Source organism: Castor canadensis, chromosome 6 (assembly GCF_047511655.1).
Source record: "Castor canadensis chromosome 6, mCasCan1.hap1v2, whole genome shotgun sequence".
Classification (NCBI taxonomy): domain Eukaryota; kingdom Metazoa; phylum Chordata; class Mammalia; order Rodentia; family Castoridae; genus Castor; species Castor canadensis.
Window position 1 is genome coordinate 157444394 of NC_133391.1, and position 25342 is coordinate 157469735.

At 32.9% G+C, this 25342-nt stretch overlaps 1 protein-coding gene across 3 annotated transcripts in view; it reads left to right on the forward strand.

Annotated features, from left to right (window-relative positions):
- The first annotated feature begins 832 nt into the window (after window positions 1–832).
- Window positions 833–25342, forward strand: part of Cdh12 (cadherin 12) — a 1151540-nt gene continuing 1127030 nt past the window's right edge. For all 3 annotated transcript variants that reach the window (XM_074077695.1, XM_074077693.1, XM_074077696.1), the window contains exon 1: window positions 833–1167. The gene's annotated coding sequence lies outside the window, so the exon portion shown is untranslated. The remainder of the gene's footprint in view (window positions 1168–25342) is intronic.

Genomic DNA, 25342 nt, shown 5'->3' on the forward strand with positions numbered 1-25342 from the left:
CAGTGAACTTTTTAAGTAAATTTTTATTCAATATGTAATACTTTAATGGTGGAAATGCATGAGAAAAGCATGCAGAATGGTATTGGGAATTTAGAAGACAAATCTCATTCTTTTCAGCAATGAAATGCTTTATTATATTTTGTTACCATTAAAACATAAAGTTTCAAGTAATTGCTGATCAATCCCCTCATTAGAAAAAAATTAATACTAATTTAAAATTCATCCTATGTACAGGTATATATAATTTTGTAACTTTTACAAAATTAAAACAAACAAAACTAACAGTTTCAACAATTTTTGGCCCCTCATGCTGTATGGATCAAGTTAAGCCAATAAATAGGCGCACGATTTAAGAGGAACTGTGATTAAGATTACCACCATTTATCATCTGGTTCTTGTTCAGACAATGTTTAAACACAACTTCCCGGTAAATGGACTTTATTGTTTTGTTCCACAAAATTGCAGAATCGAAGTGCCCGGTGGAGTGCAGGCAAGAGTGCAAGCCCTTGTCCTCCAGGTAGACAGTTCTCTGGGGATCTGCCGTGGACCTAAAGCCTTACCAGACCAAAGCTTCAGGAGCTAAGGCCGGCGTCACCACTTCCTCAGTGACTGATCTTCACCCTTTATAAGCTCTCTGAGGAGTCTTCTGCAAGGTGTGAATTCATTCAAAGCGTTCCACAATGAACGCTAGGGGGGAAAAGAGCAAACAGGATACATTTCAATACAGGATTCAATTACTTTACACAACTCGGTGATGTGTCAAAGGCATGCTGTGTTTTGTTTTGAGGGCGGGGAGATGACAGGGAAGGAATCCTAGAACACCATTGGCTGGTGGCTGGCGCTGCAGCCCAGCTCCGCAGCTCAGAGCGTTATTGATCTGAAGGGTAAATGTGCAGGGAGCCGTGGAGAGATGTCCAAGCGTTTCTGAGAAGAGAGCAGCCTCTTCCAGGAAGAAAGTGCTGTCTCCTGACTGCCGGCCTGAAGAACCTTCTGTGAATGAAAAGGGACAAAATGCGAGACGGCGCGTTTCTACAGTGATTTAGAAGAGGAGAGAGCGCGAGCAAGAGAGCTAGAGAGAGGCGTCTCACCTTCCGTGCAAGGGTGGGTTGGGGCATCCAGCCGCTGCGATTCTGCTGCTGTTCCTGCAGCTGCCCTTTCTGCCATCAGGTAAAGCTTCTTCTTCTGATTGGGACTGCATCGTGTGTGTATGATCGCTTCAGGGCACTTGCACAGGAATACATGCATGATTAATAAAGTAATACCTTTCTAGTCAGAAGCTGAAGGAGGCTGCACACAGATTTGGCATCTGAATCAGGAGCTTGCTACTGCTTGTGCTTGGGGAAACTTCGCTAAGTTCTAAACAAGTCTCTAGTCCTCAGAGCCAGAGGTGACATGAAAAGAGAGGCAGAGAAATGTCTCAACCAGTAATGCACCTTAGCACGGCTGCATTTTCCAATGAAAATAAGGAGGTATGCTAGATAATCAACTGGTTATTTCAAAAATGGTTTTAGTGATATCTGATTTTTACAGTGAAGTACTTAGAGCTTCATTTCCAAACACCTTCTGTAAATACCCAGTCCCCTCACCTGAAATTTTTAAACTTCATTATTCATTTAAAAATATAACTATGAAATAATTTAAATTTTTTAATAGCCTACCTCTTAGTATTCAGCCATCTGAGTTTCCTACAACAAAACTAATTTGGGACAAGTGGAAGAGATAGACTACAGACTAAAAGATCAGCTATGAGTTATATAATATGCTTTCCAAAATTATCTTAAGGTCATTAGTCACCTTATCATACCATTAAGATGTCCAAGGCAAGTGTGATAGAGAACATGGTAAGCAACATTTTTCAGAGACTTTCAGTGTTCCCTAAATATTTTCTCCTTTTTAACATCATTGTTTGATTTTTCTACAGTGGTTTTGGAACCTCTGCAGTTCAGGGTGGTTGATACCTCTTATAGACACATTTCTCTTGTACTCTCTGGAGAGGCAACTGACATACTTTTGGTTGATTCTGTAACCATTTCATGATTTTTTAAATTTCTCATAAAGTATCATAAAGATCATTCACAAACTTTTCAGCAAAAATATTCCCTTAAATACTAAGGAGGGAAATTTTAAATGGGGCTTATTCTAAATGTGTGTTTATAGTTTTCTATTACATTATAGATGACCAAAGCTTGAAAAATCTAACCAAATCAAGCAGGTTTGATCTTTATAGCAAACTTGGTAAGTTGTAAAATTCAGGAAATAGTGTTCAGACACATGGCTATCTGGAAATACCAATCCTCACCATTTAATTGTATTGCTTATTCATTAAATTATCCTGAGCAATTTAAAATATAATTTAATTTACTTTTCTAGGAAGAAATTTGAATAGGCTTATGTTGTAAAATAGCTTCATAATTCTAGCAGAATTCCTTTTCAGAATTGAAAGGCAGATGGTATCTCTTCCCAAGTCATAAGCAGTTGATTGATGAATTGTTTTTAAGTGCTCAAGTGCACAGCCATACGCAAAGTAGAAGCTTCCATTTAACTCACTGGCACATCTGCTTAGTCAGCAACAAGATAGAAGGTCTGATTCTCCACCTGCTATGGAAACTACTGAAGTAAAAAGAGGTTCCAAAGCAACTTGAAAATCCAATTCCAGAATATAACATATTTTCCCTTAGTTAATAACACTTTCTTCAAAGATAACTTCTAAGATAAACCTGCCATTAAACCTCTTCATCATAAAGAAAAATCATGTTACCTTTTCTACTGTGTTTCACAATTCTCGAGTTACCTTATTATTAACTTCTACTGCTGTGTGCCATTCCCAAGCTGAAAGGGGAAGTTTTCAAGCCAAGCTTTTTTCTTTGTCAACCTTTCTCCTTCCACTGATCAGCTTAATAATACCATCATTTTAGGTAATTCCAATGAAAGCAGAAAGCTGAACTGTTGTCAGAGGAGGGTGTCATTTGTTCTGCATGTGGAATGATATGTATTAAGTTCTTATTGTAGCAAAAATAGTGCTCAATATATGGGAAAAAAATCCTGGCTAATGCTTCCTGTGACATACTTAACCCTCAATGTGACTGCATCACTTAAGGATAGAGCACAAGAGTAATCTCCTTAAATTAAGTATTTTTTAATCTGGTATTTTGGCAAATCATGCTTCATAAAATAGTCTGTTATACAGGATGAACACAATCAGCCCTTTATCATTTTGTGTTTGATAAAAGTATATGTCACTCTTGCATCTTAAAATGCACTGTGATTAACACTTATTCCGACTGCTGATGAAAGGAAACTGAAAATATTCTTCTTAAACTGTTGTTACATGGAATTTAAAATAGCACTGTGTTTTCAAACCTGTGCCATTTAGATGTCATCTCATTAAATCTATTTAATAGTCATGATAGCAAGATACACAGTGATATCTTCAGAAGAACTGAGTTCTGTTCTCTTGTAAAAACTATCTAATCTAAGAATTTGTGCTTAAAAATGACCTACTAATGGATGATGTGGTAAATCTGCTTATATTCCCAAAGGAGAAGTCTGCTTATAGATATCTTATTCAAGGAAGACACTATTGTGTTTCTTTTCTAACAAATTATTGGTCTTTTAAAAATAATTATGTATTATTACATTACATGTCATCATTATAACATAAGTACATAATGTTTAGTTCTTCATATAGTACAAATTATGATCACATTTATATTAAAATATGTGGGAAATATTTCAACCATTCTGTCTGACAAATACTTATGTTTTACTCTTATGAATAGGTTATATAATTAATATTGGGTAAAATAAAATAAAATAATTATAGAGGAATGAAAATTTAGAGATTTCTTTTTACTTTAGAAATACAGAAAAATTGAATAATTTACACTCTGATAGCCTTTGAAAATATTTTGACTTTTGCCTTTAAAGCAGTTGCACTTTACTCTGAATTACTATGTCAAAAGGATGATATATCATAGCAAATTTCTTAAAGGAAAATGTGTGTGTATAGATTTGGGTTGGTGAAAATGAATATAATTCTGCCTATGAAGAACATCACAGTGGTTACTCAAAGCTTAAGTATCCCATGGAAAGATGATCAATACTATGGAAGAAAAAACATTTTTCAAATAGACTAAGAAAAAGTTATGGCTAATGAAACATTGTATAACTGATGAATTCCACATATTATTCTATTTTATGTGATATCTTGAGTAGGTGTTCAAAGAATTCAATTACTTATTTGTTTAGTTATTAATATTTTACTTAATAGCTACTTATTAAACTATCAAACAGGATATATACATACTGTTCTATAAACTTCAGTCAGGTTTGTGTGACTTTATCACATTATATTATGGTACTAATGTATAAGTTAAAACTTCAGTATGTTTCATATTATTTTTTCACTTACAACCCTTACTCTATGAATATCTTAGTTACTACTTTGTGAGTGGATTCATATTATCTTGAGTACAAAGATGTGTTACTTATACAATGTAAAATTCTTCTTAAGATATGTACCTCTCATGCATATACTGCAATTCTAGGGAAAGCAGGTAAGGCTCCAACTGCATAGAAAAATATAAAATTCTTCTTAAAATATGTACATCTCATGCATATATTGCAATTCTAGGGAAAGCAAGTAGTGCTCCAATTGGTGCATAGAAACTCATTATAGGGATATACAGGACTTACATGTCAACCCTTAATTGTTGTGCTCAAATGGCTGAATGATGCATGCTGAGAAATAGGTTACTTAGTCAAGATAAGAAGTCATCAATGAAAAAGTAAAATAATTTACCACAAAGTAGCCATAAACTAATTTTCATATGGTTTCAAACCATTGCCTGACTCCCAAGTTTTGACTTTCTCACATCATTATGTAGAAAATGAGTCAGGGTTCTCACTATTATACATAAGGAACATTTTTGCATATTACACTAATTTTCAAGAAATATTGGAATTATAAGACCATTGATTACATGGCTCACTGAAGGTGCAATCATGCATACTTGTAACCAGCATCCTATACTAGGATGCTATTATCTTATACTAGATAAGTCTGTATAAACAATCCATTGGGGTTCAAGTCTAATGCCTGCTCTTAATTCCTACTTCCCATGCTTCATTCATTATTTTTACCATTTTATTTCAAAAGTGTAGATTCAAAGAAATGAAGACAATATGAGCGAGCTACAAAGTAAATAGATCCAAAGCAAGTTGGTGTTATTTGTTTTGTAGGGAGATTCAAATAAATGAATAGATGAGATAGGATCTTTATAAAGAAGTGGAACATAAGGAGAAAATGAAATATATAATAGAATGAGGTCTTAGCAAAAATAAAAATGTATAACATCCAGGACATAAGTAGAAAGTACAATTAAAAGAGATATTAACTTTGATAGTAACATTGATATAATATTGTTAAACCAAACATTGATTTTTGTCTTAGATCTCAACATTTATTAAAATATCTTAAGTATTAAAAAGATTATTAGGTTCTAATTAATCCACTGGAATAATTTTGTATGCAAATGAAAAAGTTCTATATGCTTAGGAATGTTGAAAACTGGAAGAAATTGATATTGGTAGTCTCTGTTCTTCCAATGAAAACAATTTCAGGGTGCTGTCCTTATTCATAAGTGATGTGAGGCATTAAAATTCCTTTAAGGTATTTTGTCCCTTATCCCACAACCCACCTCCCCTTTTTGAGGTATACTGCCTATGTTTGGGTGTTTAACTCTCAGCTGCTTGCCGCTGACCTTGAAGAATACTTATGCTTTCCTAATATATCACTCTTTACATATTGAAAAAAATTTTTAAAATAAAATTATTCCTTAGGAAAAGAGGAATTATAGAAGGACATAATACATTCATACACTGCATAATGGCATTTCAATCAATCAGTAAGAGACAACACATAAGAGATGGTCCCACAAGTTTATAATGGAGGTGAAAAGTTCCTGTTGCCTAGTGATATGCCATCATAGCATCATTGCACAAATTCATATGTTTGTGGTGATGTTGGTATAAACAAACCTTTGGTATTGTCAGTACCATAAAGCGTGCCATACTGAATTATGTACAGAACATAACTGATAGTGACAATAGATGATTGTGGTATTGGTTATACTTTTAACTATTCTATGCTTTTCATCAGTATTTTAGAGCATACTTATTTTACTTATGCAATGTTTACTTTGAAGAAGTATAATGGGTTTTGTGGCAGCAGCCTCATATAGCTCATGTTTAAAAGAGTGAATGAAAAGTATAGAATAAAGTCTTGACAAGGTTTTAAATTATATGTTAAGCAAGTATGAGAAGGCAGAATAATAAATAAATAAATAAATACAAAATTTGAACAGTAATATTAAGAAAATACTCTGTAATCCATTGAACATTGCACACCTTCATTTAACAAGCAGTTTGTATATGTCTACAATTACATAACACCAGTGATAAGGAAAATAAACCTATAAAATCCAGGCAGGGATATTGTTAAGCATTGTGTCTTTTAAATCAAGAACTAAGTCATTCTCAAAACACGTGATGACACCAGAAAAGCCCAGGCCCACCTCACACAGATTTAGGTGAATTTGATAGTCTGGAATCTTTGGGAGGAAAATTTGGCAGTAAACATCAAAATACACAATCTAGAAGTCCCAATATTTGGATTTTATTGCATTTTTTATTATTCACCATTTATCTGTCCCTTCTAGTCCTCTGCTCATTATCCTTTGTTGAGTGCTTTTCATTTTCAGAGCTGTAAATATCACCTATTTAGATACCCCAAGATGCAGTCATAGTCTGAGTCATAGACCCTCCACAAAGAGACTCAATGAAGAGTTAATTTTTCGCAGAAGCACAAGTTGAAATAATCTGTGAATGTTTGTTTCTCAAACTATGTCTTAATCTCCAATCCTTGCATTGAACATTAGATTTCTGCCTTACAACACCCATTCATTATTGCAAACTGGACATCTCATAGTCATTTGAAACATCACATTCCCTCCAAAAAATCTTGATTTCTTCTTGTCCTCACAATGATGTAAATATAGTCACTGTCCTAATCTTCTTCATCTTAGAGAATTAAATAATGTATAAGCTTCCATCACTCTGAAAAAAATACCTGATACAAACAACTTAAATGGAGGAAAGAACATGGTTTTAGAGGTTACATATCATGGTCACTTGGTTTCATTGTTTATAGGCCTATAGGGAGGCAGCATATCATGAGGTGAATGTGTGGTGAGACAAAGCTATTCATCTCATGGTGGCCAGGGAGCAGAGAAAGAAGACAAGCAGACATCCCAATAACCCCTTCAAATATATGTGCCAGTGACTTTGCTTCCTTCCACTAGGTCCCCTAAAGGTTGCACTGACTCACAAACTGACAAACTCCACAGACTGACAAACAAGCTTTTAGCACATGACCTATCATCATTATCTATCCAAAAGCTTAAGACCTTAACCTTATGGTCACTTCTAAGATCCTACTCTTACTCAGTTCAACATTGGTTCTGCTGGTTTCATGGCACCCTTGTCTAAATGTATGTTTACTCCAACTAATGCTTCTTCTACCACAGTCACTATCATGTCAGGCCCAGATTGTGCAGTAGTCTCCAAATTGATCTTTCTGCGTCTACTTTAACATTTTCTCCTCTCTCTGACTTTAATTCATTGTATAGTAGCAGGTACAAACCAACCTATATTGCTGTCAAAGGTCTACCATGGCTTAGAGCTAAAAACAACTGAATTTTCCCATGTTCTTTAAAATTAAGTGAAGCTATTCCCTGCCATGAAGACATAACACTCATCTACCTACCTTCTTTATTTGAAGTAAATCTTTATTTGGCATTACTTCAGAGTGAATTCTCCATCAACTGTCTGGAAATAGCACTTCCTTTTCCAGAAGAATCTTTACCTTTATCCATGTTTACTTTTATTTAAGAAGGACTCACATGATATTAATTAAATAATTACATGATATTTCAATTACAAATGGTCTTTAATTTGTAATGATTAAACTTAACACTATATTTGAATTTATGTGTACTAAGTAGTAACTATTCTTTGAATTTTGAATTTTGATATTTTCCTGGGCTACCTATATGTGCGGTAATACTCTCTAGTGACAATGGGCAGAAGCCAAGACCTGCAGTCCCCAGTCTGCACATAACCTACAATATACTGTATGGCTAAGTAATGGTCTTAGTAGCTTAGATATTCAGAGGTTGATTCAATAATATTTCAACTTAGGTTGGATTTTTTGAGATCTTTCTCCATCATAAGTTAAAGAACATTTGTATATCACTTATCTTCCAAAGCAAAATACAATTCCCATGAGGAAAGTTTATTTTAATAGTGTCTGGCACCTATAAGCCATTATAAGCATTGGTTTTGTGATTGAACCAATGAAGGAATGTATATGGATGCATAAATTCACCTAAATATGCTTACACATATAAAAGAAATTTGAACAATTTTTATCATATGGTTAAGTATGGCTACCTTTAGGGAGAAGAGTGATATGTACTTGTGAATTAAGAAGCTTTTTATCATAAAATTTGAATGCATATAACTTGGCCTACAAATGTACTAATCATTAGCTACTCGTGTATTCTGTGTATTTATTCTAAAACGGTGTTCTCCTTTTAAAATTATTTGTTTAATGAAAATAGTTCAATTTAACTGACAGAGTACAAAAGGGATTTTAAAATTTAAAGCAGAATAATTTGGATGAGTACTGGTTATCATTTCAATTCAAGATTCAACACTATCTCATTGTATAATGCCTGCAATTCCCCGTAGTGTGTACAATTAAAAAAAAACCCCAGGACACACACACACACACACAAAGGAAAGAAAAGAAAAAAAAAACTAGGTATAAAGGCCTTTAAGTTTTTTTCATAATTGGTTTTGAGTTTCAGTTTTGTTATCTGATGAGAACGGAGGAAAATCAGTATTAACACCTGGGCTTGGGTCTCTGCAAAGTCCAAAGCTCTAAAGTAGCAATTAAATGGTTTAATCTTAAAGTCCTCCAAGGTTTAATTCGGTAGCTCTCTTCAGAAGGACACTGCTAATTCTTCCTGAATTGTTGCTGCTTTTAACTGCACTGCCTTAATTTGAACAGTATTTGAAACTCCATTCTCTCTAATGGAGTTAATTGCATTAAAAAGTCAGCTTAGAGTGGAAACTTATTTCCTCTTGTGGAGTATCTCTCCAGAGTCCTCTCTTTTCTTTTCAACTTGACACATACGCACATTCTTGCAGGATAATATCACAACGCAGTGTTCCCTGTTAAAATCAACTTCCAAAGGATATTCTTTAAAATATTAGCATACACACCGAAGCCTGGTAGTTATCCAAAGTGCCTACAATTTTGTACATGCTCAGGCCGTCTGGTCTAATAGACTCTAAAATCTTGGAACATTAAGAAAGCTCTAAGCTTTTAAACAGGCAGTGACCTATGCATTTAGAGGGCTGCTTCAATAAAGCGAAAGCTCACTTAGGTTAATGATGGATCATGGAGCTGTTTGATTTGCAGTGAGCTAAGTTGTCCGTTGTTCCTAACATTCATGTGGGTCATGTAGCCTCATTGAGTTTTGAGAAGGCCTTCTTTTCTTGCTCCTGTAGATCTTCAAGTTATTACAAGAAACCTTAGTGAGAGAGTCTGTGAAACCTTATGCCTGTTAACTGCAAAGGAATTATTATTTTTGCCAACATCATGGAATTTCAGCTAAGAGTCAATTTTCTTGTGAGAATAACAGCTGCTTATTCAAAGTTCAACTGGGCATCTTCTTGAACAGAATGACAAGCATTCTCTTTTCCTTCATTTCTCTTTTATTTTTTAATTTTGTGAGAACCTATGGATGGTTTCTCCACAATCCAGCATCCTTAAAATTATATTCCAATGTATTATTTACCTTTGTTTTCTAACACATGTATACATAAGTATGGACCAAGACAAACACACCTGTATATGGGGAGAAGGCTAGCAGACATTGAATTCATTCATAATGTTTTAAAAACATTAACCACATATAAATTTTATAACAAGCATCCAAATAGACTTTTTTATACTGCCAACATGGCCATTGTTTCCTTTACATGTCTCTTTTGTCTTTAACTCTCTACTGCCTTATTAGAGGCTTGCATAGCGCTAAGCAGTCTTGAAAATTAATGAAAGAAATCAGAAACACATTTTAGAAAGCATCTTTACAATGTTCTTATATCTTCAATATATTTTCATTTTTAAGGAATTTTGATACTTTCAAAGAATTTGTATAATGCCTTCATATTTATCACCCATATGTGCATGTGCACACTCACATGTATGTACACACTACATGCATTCATACACATAAGCAAACACAGAAATGAAGAGCAGCTCCTTAAGATCTCTAAAGCTAGCTAAATATTTCTCATAAAAGTCAATAAATGTTTTTGACGTTAATCTTTCCTAACAATGAAATACCTCCATTCCATAGTGAAAACTATGACATATGACTGACAAGAGGAAAACAACTTCATTTATTCTTACTCAATAATTTACAGAGTAGAGGTGACAACCACTTGGGAAGGGGAGAATACTGAGTTCTACTGTATTTGATGCTAATTTCACAGTACTACAGAGAAAGTGAACATTGTGCCAAATTCTGGTCTATACATGAATTTATTTAAAGATGGTCCATTAATTCGTGTCACCATGGAGAACTGGTAAGTTATGAGTGTTTTTACAAATAGAATTGGGAAAAATACTCCAATTCTATTGCACAGAAAACTACCGTGAAATATTATCGTATTTTGCTTCCCAGTCACAAGACTATGATTAATAACTTTAACTGAGAGCCAAGATATTTTCATTAATGGTTGCTTAAACAATTTTTGTAAATGGATTTATTATTCCATTATTTAATGCCAAGAAAGGTTTGAAACCATGAAAATAAAAAAAATGAGTTTAGGGTGAAAGAGAGCCAAAATTCTCTTTAAAATCCCCCTTGCTGTGTGCCGTGGCTCATGCCTGTAATCCTAGCTACTCAGGAGGCAGAGGTCAGAACCATTGCGGTTGGATGCCAGCCTGGGCAAATAGTTCCACAAGAACCTATCTCTAAAAACCTTTCATTAAAAATAGGGCTGGTGGAATGGCTCAAGTGAAGGCCCTAAATTCAAGCCCCAGTTATACAAGAAAAAAAAAAGTCCCCTTCTCAAGAAATGCACCTGTTTTTAACAGAAATTAAGAAAAGTAAAAGGCAGTTACAAAATGTATCAAACCATTTCCTTACATTTTCTTCACTTTATCAGTCATTGTTTAGAATATATTTAGAAAATTGTATTTATGTATTTTTCTGTGATTGAAGCCGGGGGTTTTGGTGGCTAATTACAAAATTATCAAAACCTCTCATAATATCCATTACTCAACCTTTATTTCTGGGAATATTTTCAATTGTATCTGTAATCCCATACTAAGCATTCGTATTTAACATTTCCACTTTTACTATGCAATTTCATCTTTAATTTTGGGGCTACTACACACCTTGTCACTTATGGAGATATCTTCCTTATTGCTGATTTACCAGGAACTCTAGGCCTATAATGACAGTAAATCTCTCATAATATCCCATCCTCAGTCATTTTCTTCACTTCAGCTCTGGTTCCTCACTATTCAAAGTCTCTGTTTTGATTAATCTCATCACAATTCTTGTGATCACAAATGGGCCATGTCTTTTATGGACAGTCATGCATTGGAGTGTACAGACTTCATCTCAGGCACTATAGCCTATCTTCCTCTATGATCAGGGTCACATAACTTTCATTTCCGTTGTGTTGCACATGGTTTTCTTCTTAGCTGTGTGTATACATATACAGATGGTCCCTCACTTACGATGGATTGATCTATAATTTCTCAACTTTAGGATGGTGTGAAAGCTATACATATTCAGTAGAAATTGTACTTTGAATTTTGAATTTTGATCTTCAGCAAAATATATGCAGTAGTATACTCTCATGATATTGGTTTATGACCAGCAAACCAAAGATCCTAGTAAGTCATATACTCTTAAGTGTAAATAACCAATGTTCTACAGTGAACTATATTTCTAAACTATGACAGTCACTAAGTTAGGTGTATTACATTTTTTGGCTTACAATATTAACAATGTACAATGAGCTTAGCAGGGTGAAACCTCTGTGTAGAAAAGCATTTGCAATAGTTTTAGTTATTTCTGATTTAAAGTTACTTTGAAATTATTTATTTAATATTATCTGTTTCAACTACATGTTTACATTTCAAAAGAAGCCATCTGGAGGTAAAGTTTAAACCAAGAAATGACTAATAGAAACATAATTTGGGTTCCCATTACAATTTCAGTTACCTAGATACTATATTCAGGCTGTTTTGTAGTTATGTGCTTGTTTTTCCCTAAACTGACCCTGTTAGGAGTTTTCATGTATAGTTATGAGTATATTTTGTCACATAAATGAGAATTGTTATTTGAAGTATACTTTTAGATTTTATTGTATAATGTGCTCTTGACAAAAAAAATCATTTACACCTGAATATATTAAAAATATTATCTTCTTCTCACTGCTATCTCACATATCAGAGACAATAGCTCACAACAGCAGTTTCCTATGCTTTCGATTCCAGAAAATTCTTGGCAACTCATAAGTGAATTAATACATGGTAGATTATTGTGTGTTCAATTTACTTAATGACTACTTAACCCAGTTAATTACTCTCTCCTCATCATCATAATTTTTGAACCTTGACTTTCAAATGACCACACGCCTTTGGTTTCACTCTCAATCCCTCCTCCGTTTTGCTTCCTGGTTTCTTCTCTCCCCTAATATTGGAACAGCTTTAGTTTTCTCCTATGTACACCCACGTCCATAGTGATCTCATCCAAGTTCATAGTTTTAAACACCATATGCTGAACACTCCAAAATACATATTTCTAAGCTCAGATTTCCCCAAATCTGTACCCAACTGCTTTTCTTGGCATATCAATGTACTCTTAATGGACATCTAAAATTCACATATCCAAGATAAATTCTTGGTCTTCACTTATGAATGTGTCCTATCTCAGAGCTCACTGTTTATATTAATAATAACTTTATCTTTTCAGGTATTCAAGCAGAAATAGTTCCATCAAATTTTATTTCATTCTCTTTTCTCTCACACATACCAAGAGATGCCATTCTTTCCAAATCCAAAGTCTGTGTAGAATCCCACCAGTTCTCACCAGTTCCACTGTTGCTACCATGATTCTGGGTGTATTAATCATCACTTACCTAAATTTTACTCCAGTGCTGCAAAGATTAACCTCAAGAACAGATTTCATCATTTTAAAAATAAGTCAGATCATGTCACCTCTTTCTTTTAAGACAAGAGATGGCTCCTATTTGCCTCAGCAGATATGCCACAAGCTCCGTGATCTGTGCCTCTTCATTGTATTTCTGATCCCTTCTCTCTACATTGCTCCCCTTATTCCTTCAAAGCTCCTTATACTACTTTTTGCTTTCTCTGGTGCTTCGAGTCCAATAGGTCCTTGCAATCCTCTCTGACAGGAATATTACTTTTTGAATACCTATTTGACTAGGCACAGTCAAGTTTTTGTTTAAATCACCGGTTCTCTAATATTACAAATTACATGATGCTCTAAGAAAATGCAATTTCCTTCTCCTATTCTACATTTTCTTTTTTCTCTATTATATTTATGGTTTATTTCCACCTGCTTTTTCTGAAATGTGCACACTTGATCAACAAGTATCAAAGCATCTTGTGTACTCATAGATTTCGAGAGACTCGAACAAGGCCCAACAGACTAGCACACAGTAAGCACTTGCAGTACATTTGTAAATAAATGTTTTATGTGTGTGTATGACCAAATTATGCCAGATTTCTTATGTGAGTTTTGTATGATTTAAGCATATCTGAACATTTAATAGTATGAACACTCAAGCTTATATCTGTTTTTATTTTTTTTAAAAAGAAAATATAAAATAGTTATCTTATACATTTGTTGATAACAATAAAATGTATTTGAATTTTTGAATGGTGAAATAAAATCTTGGCAATACTCAGTAATTGCCAGTTTGTCTGTGGTTTGTGTTTTGTGGTTTCAATTACACGTGAGTAACTGAAATCAGTCTTAATTTTTTGTTTCTGAATACCCTTTCCCAATAATAGTGAAGGATAAACTTGCCACATGCTACTCTGCATGCATCTAATATTTATCACTTTACCTTTTATGCTTGTAAGTGTTCAGCCACTTACAAGCCAAAGCGAAAGTGTGATTGTGCATATATATGACCACAAATATGCCAACTAGTGTCTTTTTCTGTATCTATGAGTGTTACTAAGTTGACTTAAAGCAGATCAAAATTTGTTAGTTTAATCATTTCAAGTGTAAACTATGCATAAAAACACAGGCACATAAAGATGCACATTCTGAATAACAGAGAGTGGCTGAAAGGGTAAAACAGAGAATATAAAGTAAACTTATGTTTGTGATGAGGTATAAAAATTATAATAATATGTATGAATTGTAAGTATGTTGCACTTATTTTATGTAACATAGTACATACATAACTTCTTATTTATCTGTTGTTATACAAAGAATGTATGCTACACCAAGAAAACAAGAAAGCCAGGCACTGGTGACTTCCACCTGTAATCTTAGCTACTCAGGAGGCAGAGATCAGGAGAACCCTGGTTTGAAGCCAGTAAGCATAAATAGTTCGCAAGATCCCATCTCGAAAATACTTAACACAAAAAGGGCTGTTAGAGTGGCTCAAGATGTAGGCCCTGAGTTCAAGCCTCCTTACTAAAAAAAAAAAAAAGAAGACAGAAAACAAGAGAAAGAGTAAAGGAATCATGAAATACATTTATATTTATTAAACATAATTATGCTAGCAAAAATCCTACTACCACTACCATCTACAAAAAGATATTAGTTTAAATTGTGAATTGCTCTAAAAGACTGAAAATATTTTGAGAAATGTATATTATATTTAGGTAAATGCTGCCTTAAATGTCTTTACTTGAAGGTGTTATTTTTTCGGTATTAATAAACTAACCACTAAATCAGAATGTTAAGTAGGTTTCAATCATGGAAGCAAAGTTCACTGGAATTTTATGAGAGGAAGGAGCTCAATTTCAGAACACCATGCAGCTGAAGACAAGCTGGGGAAGTGACATTCTAGATGTAGGAGACTAAGGATCACAGAGAATTACTTGCTCTTTTTCCTGCCTGTAGGTCTAGAGAGAGGGAATAGTCAAAGCTGGCAAGGAAGTCTTGGAAATCAAACAAACCTGCCACCAAAGAGGCAGGCCCATGCTGGCTTCTCATGTTTGGTTCTATAAGAAGTCATTGTCTCTCTTGAGCAACTGCTGCTGAGAGTATATACCCAAAACCTTGGTGAGAATGTAGATAGAAGTGAAAGATCACTTCTGAGGACAATGTTTATTAAAATGTTGAGCCATCAGGATTAACAGCTGAATGGAGTATAAGGCACAGTAAGGAGAAACTGTTTGTCCACCTCTAGGTCTGCCCATCAACTATCTCTCTTAAAATGCCTTTGAGAATAATTGTTTCTCCCTCACTTCAGTCTTTCAATTCTTTTCCAACTGTGTTTCTGGTCAATTCTTTTCAACAACCATCTGGAAGAAAAAACTATGAAACACACTCCCTGCTAGTGGTGAAACAGCATAATGGAATAGTTTTATTTCTTATCTTACTGACACCCAAAACACATCTTTATACAATTTAACTTCCATATGAAATAAATAGCAAGAATAGGCTTCCTACCATGATAATCCTATGGTTCAACATTTAAATACAGCTTCATTGTAAATTATATTTAATGTTTAATAGCTGATTATGTTCAACCAGACTGCTTTACTCTATGGTCTACTATACATCAATCAGTAATGAAGAGGCATATGCAATAAAATGTTCAACATTATGATTTATCTAAAGTTTATATTAAAAATTGGTGTGATATTTCACTTGTATCTTAATAATAAAATAATTTTGTACGATTAAAATGGTCAACAACCAACTGGAATTCTCACATATTTATGCAGAAGACAAATTATTTGTCTTGCATAAAGCAACAGTCCAGAAAACAAATAATATACTTTAAATTATGTAAGTATTGGGGATTATTGTATATTGAATTGGTTGTTCCAAGATCATCTATATTTCTTTCATTCTTTCACTTAGTAAATGTGTTTTTAGTGATCTCATAGATGGAAGACACTGTTCTAAGCACTGCACATATTTTAATTGATACATCAAAGTACATGTATATATGGAGCTTTGTCTAATATTCTTCTTCATCCCTTAATACATTTAGCACACTAAATAATAGAGCTATTGAATTTGACAAATTCCAAATAAGGAATTTAAGAAAACTGACTAGTGGCAAAATTTTGGATTAATCACAACCTTCAGGTTCTCATGAATATGTGAAATGGTGATGACACTATTCATCAAGGAGATGACTGTGTTAATTATATTGTTATCCATAGTTTTCAGTCCTTAACACACGTGAATTTTGGTCAGATTATAACAGAGTCAAGTTTGTTTACTTTTTCTCTGAATAATTAGCTAAATACTAAAGGTACTTGCATAATTACTTTTGGTATTCAATTTTCTGTCTCTCAAAATAGAATAATCATTTGCATCAAATATTCTTCATTCTACTTGGACAAACTGAAAGTTTAAAAAAATTACCTGTTAGCAGTATTAAGCTTTTCATTGCCACTTAATATAATGGTTTCATTTTAGAGTAGGCATCTATTTTGGCCCAATTTCTTTACTGCATTATGTAACTTCTTGTAAACTGAAATAATCCCACATACTGCCTTTTTTTGGGAACAAAGAAAGAATATGACTCTAAATAACACTGAACTTAGCTGGCCTCAAACTTAGTTTGCCAAATGAAATTTAATTCACTGAGATGATTGCTTCTGTTTAGCAAAAGTTAATTTCTGAGTCTTTAGTCTCCAATGCTGCTGCAAGGGCCAAGTCAACCAGCAATCGTGGAAGCATGAGCTGATGTGGAAGTGAACTAATGGACCATATCATTAAGGACAGCTCCCTGGAAATTTGCCCAGATTTGCAGTTGGCCTTGTATAAGTGAGAAATAAATAAATATAGAGTAAACAAAGTGAGGTTAATGGTTTATTAGTGGAGGAGCCTATGCTGAGTGCAAAGAAAACCCTCTTGCCAGAAGTAAGTTACTAGTGAAAAAGTGTGATTGAAAGCTATAAAATTCACTGAGCTATAATAAAGACCAATTAATAACCACAAATAAATCCCATCTCCTTATGAGTAAGATTATTCTACTTTAACTAGCTAAAAAATAAATATTAGTGTTTATAAACATATGAGTGTGTATATATTGAATATAGAAGATATTCAAATAAAAATTAACCCTCAAACATAATTTGAGATGCATTATGTAGGATGCATTTCAAATAATCATATAATTAATTTTACAATGCAGCTTTCTATCTGTTCTCATTCTTTTATTACAACACAGTTTTCTATATTTTATAAGATTTTCTGTTACTGACTTTAGGGTTTTACATTTCAATTGAAATATTTTTCTAAATCAATAACTGGAAGACATACAGACCTAAGAATTTTGGTCCCAAAGAATTGAAAATGAGATATATTTATACATGATTATAGCATATATAGGAATATAGGAATAGTAATAATATGACAATTTATATCAAGTATTTAAGAGTTCTGTATTTTAATAAAATTCCAACAAAGTCTTGCAGGAGAACGATTCAAAACCATGGAAATAGTTTACTAAATAGAAATGCAAGTTTGTTGCAACGTTGTGGGAGCTGTTATTTTATTAGCACATTTCATGAATTTTCACTTACTGAAAAGCTATTTGATTCTCTCTTATATTCCATCTAGATTTACATTTCTCTCTCCCTGTCACCATTTCTCTTCTCAGTTCTTAAATATCTCTTTCTCTTTCTCTCCCAATTTTTCCTCTCTTCCTTCTTTCCATTCCCTTTTCTTATTTTAATTTACCTTTCCTTTTTCAGAAGTATATGTTCAATTTTTCATTATTATAATATTGTAACATAAAATATGATCAATCATCATAACATGAATTCTCTCTCAGAATACAATTTATATATAGTTGAAGATAACTGTCATTTCCATCAGTATCCCTAAACATGACTGATAAATTAATTGGATCCCAGTTGACTTGATCTCCCAAGTAGATGATTTTTAGCAAATGAGTATAGCCTCCTTTATTCAACTGTATTGAACCTCTTCACTTGTATTAAAAGAAATTAAGATGAGAAAGGGAGGTTTTAGAGTACACCTGTTTTAAAATCATAGTGAAATTTATGATAAATGTTCTCATTAATATAAACATTTAATTACTACATTCCTGGGAGAACTATACTTGGAAATATTTTTGTTGCTGTTGAGGTCAAATTAATTAAGTACTTTAATTTTTCTGCAAATATCCTGTCATTTTCTGGTGTTTGTTATTACAAATCACTCAGCTACTTTATTTTCCCATTATACCTGTTGAAGATCAACACCCTGGCTTTTAAACATAAGAACTAAAGAAAGCCATTTCACTCATTTTTTCTCTTTCCTAAGTGCCACAACAGAAGTAGTACTGGTGCTTCTCTCTCACCTACTCCAAAATGAAATGAGGTTTATCTAATGAGTAAAGGATTATACAATTATAAGGTGCAGTGTGCACAAGATTTCTTTGTGTTTAGTAGCTGAAGGTTAGTGATTATTGACTAAAACATCTGACAGTCATGCTGTCCAGCAATCTCATTGGGATATAAAAAATGCAGAATTAATGGAGGGTCCTGTCCTTTAGTTCAAAACAAAACTAAAGAGGACAATTGCACATCTCTACAAGGAGTAACTACACTTATCAGAAATTTATTTCCTGATTATCTAGTCAATGAAAAAGATTTTGCATAGCAGTAATAGAATTTCAGTAGATAATGTATCTTGATTTATCAAATGACCATTAGAACATTATGGATTATAAACCCAAAAAATAACTTGGCAATTATATGTCCCCAATAGAAAAAATATTCCTGCAAAGACCAATTCAAATACTTAAAACTTTTTTGGTTAGTGTATATTAATTGTGACAATTTTATGTGTGCATATAATGTACTTTGTTCAAATTCACCACCTCTGTTACTCTTTCTTATTATCGCTCTTCTTACCCTTTAAAAACATTAACAGATTTCATTGTTGATTTTAATACAAACATACATGTAAAATACGCTAATTATATTGATAAATAAATCTGGAAGGCTATGATTTCCTTTCTGTATTTTAAAATAACATTTCCAAATATGGCATATCATTCCTGACTTTGCAAGTTCTTAATTATTAAGTAAAAATATTTTGCTGTGCACTGCTGTAATAAAGTATGCCATGTTTATATCATTTCTTTAACAATAAGAAGGCTCATCCTATAAATTATACTATAACTCTTACATTAACATTTGTGCATAGCCTATAATTTGAAGCATCTTTAGTGATTTTACAAGATATTTGGTATACAAGACCTTTTGAATCCCTTCTGTAGCAAGCACTGTACCCTTGCTTGGAGTGCTTATGTCATCACAATCACTTTTACTTTTTCTTTCTGTGCATTGTTTGGTACTCAACACTTATCATGTCAGCATATGGCATTATAAGGAACATAGAAAATATTCTGAATCTTCTTACAGTAATTATTTTGTATATATTCCTTCATTTTGTGAGGCATTAAAGTCAGATTCTAGCTAAAGTTAAAAACACAATGCACACCAAAAAATATCCAGTCAGGAAACCACTGAAAAAAACATTTCTCTAAACTGAAGGAAACTATTAGGCAAAAAAACTAAATTGATTATTGGGTATAGAGATACAGGTATAGAAGATGTGTTTTCAATGGAAAACTTTGAAGTTTGAAAATGAATTTTTTGCTGATTAAATAAATGCATTTCCTTTCCCTCTTTCCCTGAGTTCCATAGAGTAGTTCCACTGTTACAAACATGTACTAGATCTAAGCTTGTATATGATCATGCTTGGTTTTGTGTATATGTTTTTCTTTGGATCTATCTTCCACATACAAGAGAAATCATGCAGTTTTTGTGTTTCTGATCCTGCTTACTTCATTAACATGATGTCCTCCAGTTGCATCCATTTATCTTCAAACCACTTGTCATTCCTTGTGGCTGAGTAATACTTCAGTGTGTTTATAAACCACAATTTCTTGATCCATTCATGAGTTGTAGGGCTTCTGGGTTGTATCCAGAGCTTGGCGATTGTGAATAGTGCAGCAATGAACATCGGTGTGCATGTGTCTCTATTATATCCTGTCTTACGTTCCTTTTGGTAGATGCCCAGGAGTGGTATCACTTGATTATGTGGCAACTCTATCTCTATTACATAATGTGTGAAGGTAGAGGATATAAGTATATGTACTGAAAACTGCTAGAAAACAGGAGATGGGAGGTAAAGGGGTAAGGAGAGTAATGGAAAGGTTGAAATGATCAGGGTAAAGCACACCCACAGTGGGCATACATTGAGACACCCCTTTGAATATCAACTTAAATATTAATAATGAACACCAGGACTGTAAAATAGTTACATTGTGTGTATGTGTGGGGGCATACTAGGAGGGCCAGGGTGAAGGAAGGAGATAAAGGTAACAATATATGGCAGATGGACTTCATAAACTATATGAAACAGAATTTAAAAACCTCTTGTAATTTCTTTAAGTGAGGTGGGAAGGGCATTGAGGGGGAGACGATGGGGACAATATAAATAATGTACAATATAAATATAATCAGAATTGTCACTATGACTCTCCCCCTGTATAATTAATATATCCAAATAAAAATTTATTATAGAAAAAGAAAAAGTGCATACTGAACTTGAAAATTAAAATTAAAACATCTGGGTGCTACTTAAAATGACCCATTCCCCCCATGATTCCTCCTAGGCTCACACAAAATTATATAATTGTCAAGTGTTGAAATGAATTACAAGATAAATAAAAAGAAATACTATTTGTAATTACTGCATTTGACAGTATATTTAGAATATTTTGCTGTGATTACACTTTATAGTCTGAAATAGTTCTTTGTCTTTTTAAAATCTACTCCCTTGTTTGTTTGTTTTTTTTTGTGGCTATCATGGATTGAGAATTTGATTATATTCCCATTACCCAGTCCTTTCTGCTTGCCTCACCCATAATTCTTTCTGAGCAAATTTAGTATTCTAATAATTTTAACACACATGTATCAAGAGTATCCTCAAGTGAACCTGTCATAGTCTGTCCAATTCCTTGTCTTCAGACTTTGCTGAAGACATGGTAATGAACCTGTAATAACTTTCTTCCTGAATTTGCTCCTAATATTTAGAAAAATATTGACTAATATTTTGAAATGTTTACTTACTGTCAGGAACTATTCTTAAGAACTTTACCTATACTATCATAGTTAATTCTCCAATAACTTTTAAAGCTATTACATTTTTAAATTTATGTATGAAGATACTATATTTTTAAGTATATAAATTTAATGCCAATGTCACAAAAAGATTAAGTAGAATAGCTGTAATTTGAAACCAGTTGTGTGTGATGTCAAAACATAGCCTCTCAGGTGTAATTTATACCTCTGTTATTTTTCACCCTCGCCAGTAATAACATTTTCCATTTAGTCATGCAAATCGGCAACTTTGGAGCCTCCTTGATCCTTTTCCTCTTCCAGTAGCCTCCCTACTCAGTCACCAAGATTTGGTAAATTATTTTAAATATGTCCCAAAGATATTCCGGTTTATTTCTATTTTTGTATAGGTGTAATTTTTTGCTTATAAATTAGTTCTTGTTTTGTCTTCTTTTCCATTCTCATAAATCATTTTTAGGCCCTCTAATTAACACAATCCATCCGTGAGGAACTGGCCACACTCCTCCACTTAAGCATTTCCATTTGCCTCTGTCAGGCAGAGTGAAGTTTATAATTGTATCCAAAGTGCTCTGTCCCTGTTTTCCAGACTCACTTGAAACATCACTTCTGAACCACTGCCTTCCTTTGCCTCTTCTATTTCATTTCTCAGAAGAACCTTTGTTCTCCTCGGCTAATTCACACTCACAATTGAATATTCAACAGAATCATTTCCTTAGAAAATCTTTCTTGAGTTCTTCTGATTCTCAAAGAGGACTGACTGCTCTTTATGGAAGTTCATATCTTCCTTCAGCATGATTTCAATTTATTGTTTGTTCTCTTAAACTATAAACACATGAAGAACTCAATATAACTTTGAATAGCTCTTCTCTGAATACTTGAGTCCTAAAATGTGGCATGTAATTGATATCCAATTATACCTGAATTGAACTAAAATGCACAACATAAATCACATGGTATGGTTGATTTAAGAGAAATTCTACAGACAGAAAATTATTGAAAGGAAGCTTATATTGCTTACATTTTTTGTTTTAGTATGTTTAATTTGTTTTTGAGTGTTCAATGTTAATTGTATACATTATGTCATATTGATTCAGTATATGAATTTAAGAGAGGAATATATATAAACTACGAGTTTTAGAAATTTTCTCTCTCTCTTCTCTCTCCTTTCTCTCCTGTCTCTTCACTCTCTATCTCTCAGAATTTTTCAGAGTACACTGAATAAGTTAATATAAAATATAATAATTAGATGTGGATTTTAAAACAAAAGATTTCACTAATTCAATTCTAAGGACAATTTGGAAAATCAGTCATTTCTGTTTTCCTATAAATAATGTAAATAATAAGAATGAAGAAATGAGAAGATAGGTATACATTATATATATATATGTATATATATATACATATATATGATTGATGAAAGAGTTAGCTATTCAGATTTTAAAATGACAGAACACTACAAAAGCAGATACTGGCTCTTTATTAAATATTTGTAGCTGAACATTTCAGTTATAATAGGAAATTAAGGTAAATAATCATCATTTAAAAATATGCCAAGGAAATAAGTGAAAGTTCTAGTTAGCTCTCATGATACCACAGGATAATGTCTGTAGGCTAGGCATATAGAAAATATTATTGGAATAAATCTATATTATATATATATATATATGTATATAACATAAATACCTGGTTTATATTTTGAATGAGATAAATATTAATTATGCTATTTTCACATACCAAGTATATAGAAATAACATTTTTCTTAAATATTTTGTTAACACAATGAAATCTCTGTAATAGTTGAAAATTGTTTTCTGATTCACAGGCAGAACTTCCTCATTTCATCTGTAGGATGCAAAATAGATTAAATAGCCCAAGTTTCAATGAGATTAAATGGAGAAGGCGCTATTTTAGAGTAAAATTAGCCTTTGATTAAACACTTGTTCCTTCCTATTATTGCTTATACTCTCTCTTCAACAAAATTAGAGATAAGGGCAAAATAGTTTATGCTGGGTATTGAGGGGGTGGGGGGAGAGGGAGGGGGCGGAGTGGGTGGTAAGGGAGGGGGTGGGGGCAGGGGGAAGAAATGACCCAAGCCTTGTATGCACATATCAATAATAAAGCAATAAAAAAAATAAAGATCTAAGTACAATTGGAGAATTCATGTCTGTAAGATACTTCCAGCTCCAAATATAAGGATATGTGTCTTACCATTTGTTTAAACCCTTCACTAAGATTTTTCATCAGATTCCTATATTTTTTATGTTAAAATAAATTTTAAGTTTTTAGAGTTTTTTTAAAAAAATTATTCAACTTTTGTTTGTGATATGTGATATTATTTCTGTATTACATGTGTTCTAATTCTGACAACATGTGTCTATACTAATACAAATACTAAAAAGTATTTTCACATTCACATTCAAATTTCATGTACATGAATTAACTATGATTGTATTATTGTTGTGTAACTGAATATCAACAATAATTATTTGTTCTCATATTCATATATCCACCAATTGCCTCCGGTTTGGTTGATTGAGGATGTCCTTGGTTGGGCAATTCCACAACAGGCTTGGATTTATCTTATGTTAGGTCATTTTAAGTGTATTAATTCTGGAATTGTGAATTAGCAATGACTGTTTGGACAGAAACTTCACATTGTACAACAGACACACAAGTTAGCAAGAGCATTGGGTATTTCTACTCTCCTCATGTTTCTGTTCAAAACTGCCAATATCCCATTTGTCAAGAAATGCACACACCCAAGGCCAAGTAGAAGTATGAGGACAAACACTCCTCCTACAGTAAGTAAGACAAGACTGTAGTTGTATAACATTCTTACTATGCAGTAAATATCTGAGATCACAAATTCCATCTAATAATCAGTTCAATATATTGTGTAAAGATTTTAAAATACAGCCACTTCAGATTCCTCATGAATAAAGTATCACATATTCTGAGGCCATACAAAAATTTATAAGACAGTGTAACTTATATGAGGTAGTGTTTATAATGTGTCAATTGGTTCTTATATTACCTGACGCAGAAAAATATTACTTAAACTACAGTTAGGTTGCTATCTTGTCCAGTGGTTTCCAGCTTGTAATAGGCAGAAAATAGAACTTGAATTCACTTTTACACAACTTAAAATTGTATGCTTTTCCTCACTAATAGGCCTTCTTCTTTTCCAATAACTTGCCTATTATTAAAATTCCTTTTTAGAGCAAAATTATCATGATACTAGCCAAAATTTCTTTAATTTTTCATAATCAGAATGACATTCTACTTGAGACTATACTTTAAATTTCAAAATATTTGCTAATTTTTCTCATCTAACTTGGTTTATTTCCTATTCTATGACTGATTTTTAGGAAAATATTTTTTAAAATAACCTTTCCCATCAGAATGTTTCAATAGTCAGTAAGTTGTTACATAAGTTAATGGAAACCTGAATGAAAACATATGTACATAAACAACCTTGATCTACAATTCAGATCACAGTTTTCATTCACATTGCTCTTATATTCTATTTTTCTGCCTAAATTAAGCTAGTATCTCTGTATCTAGAAAAAAACTTTAATTTTTCTCTGAAACAATGCAGTGAAAATAATAATTACCACCTGTTCACCATACTATAATCCAAGTAACTTAGTCTCTTATCATTTTAGTTTATCCAATAACTTTAAATATTTATTCTTTCAACTTGAACATACTTATGTCTAAAATCCTTTTGTCACCAACACTGCTACTGCATTTAGTCATTGAGATCACCTTTTCAATTTCTTTAAGATTATTAATTCTCTCTTCCCACTTCATGCCAGTGAGAATATGTGTGTAACGTCTAACTTGTATATGTAGATA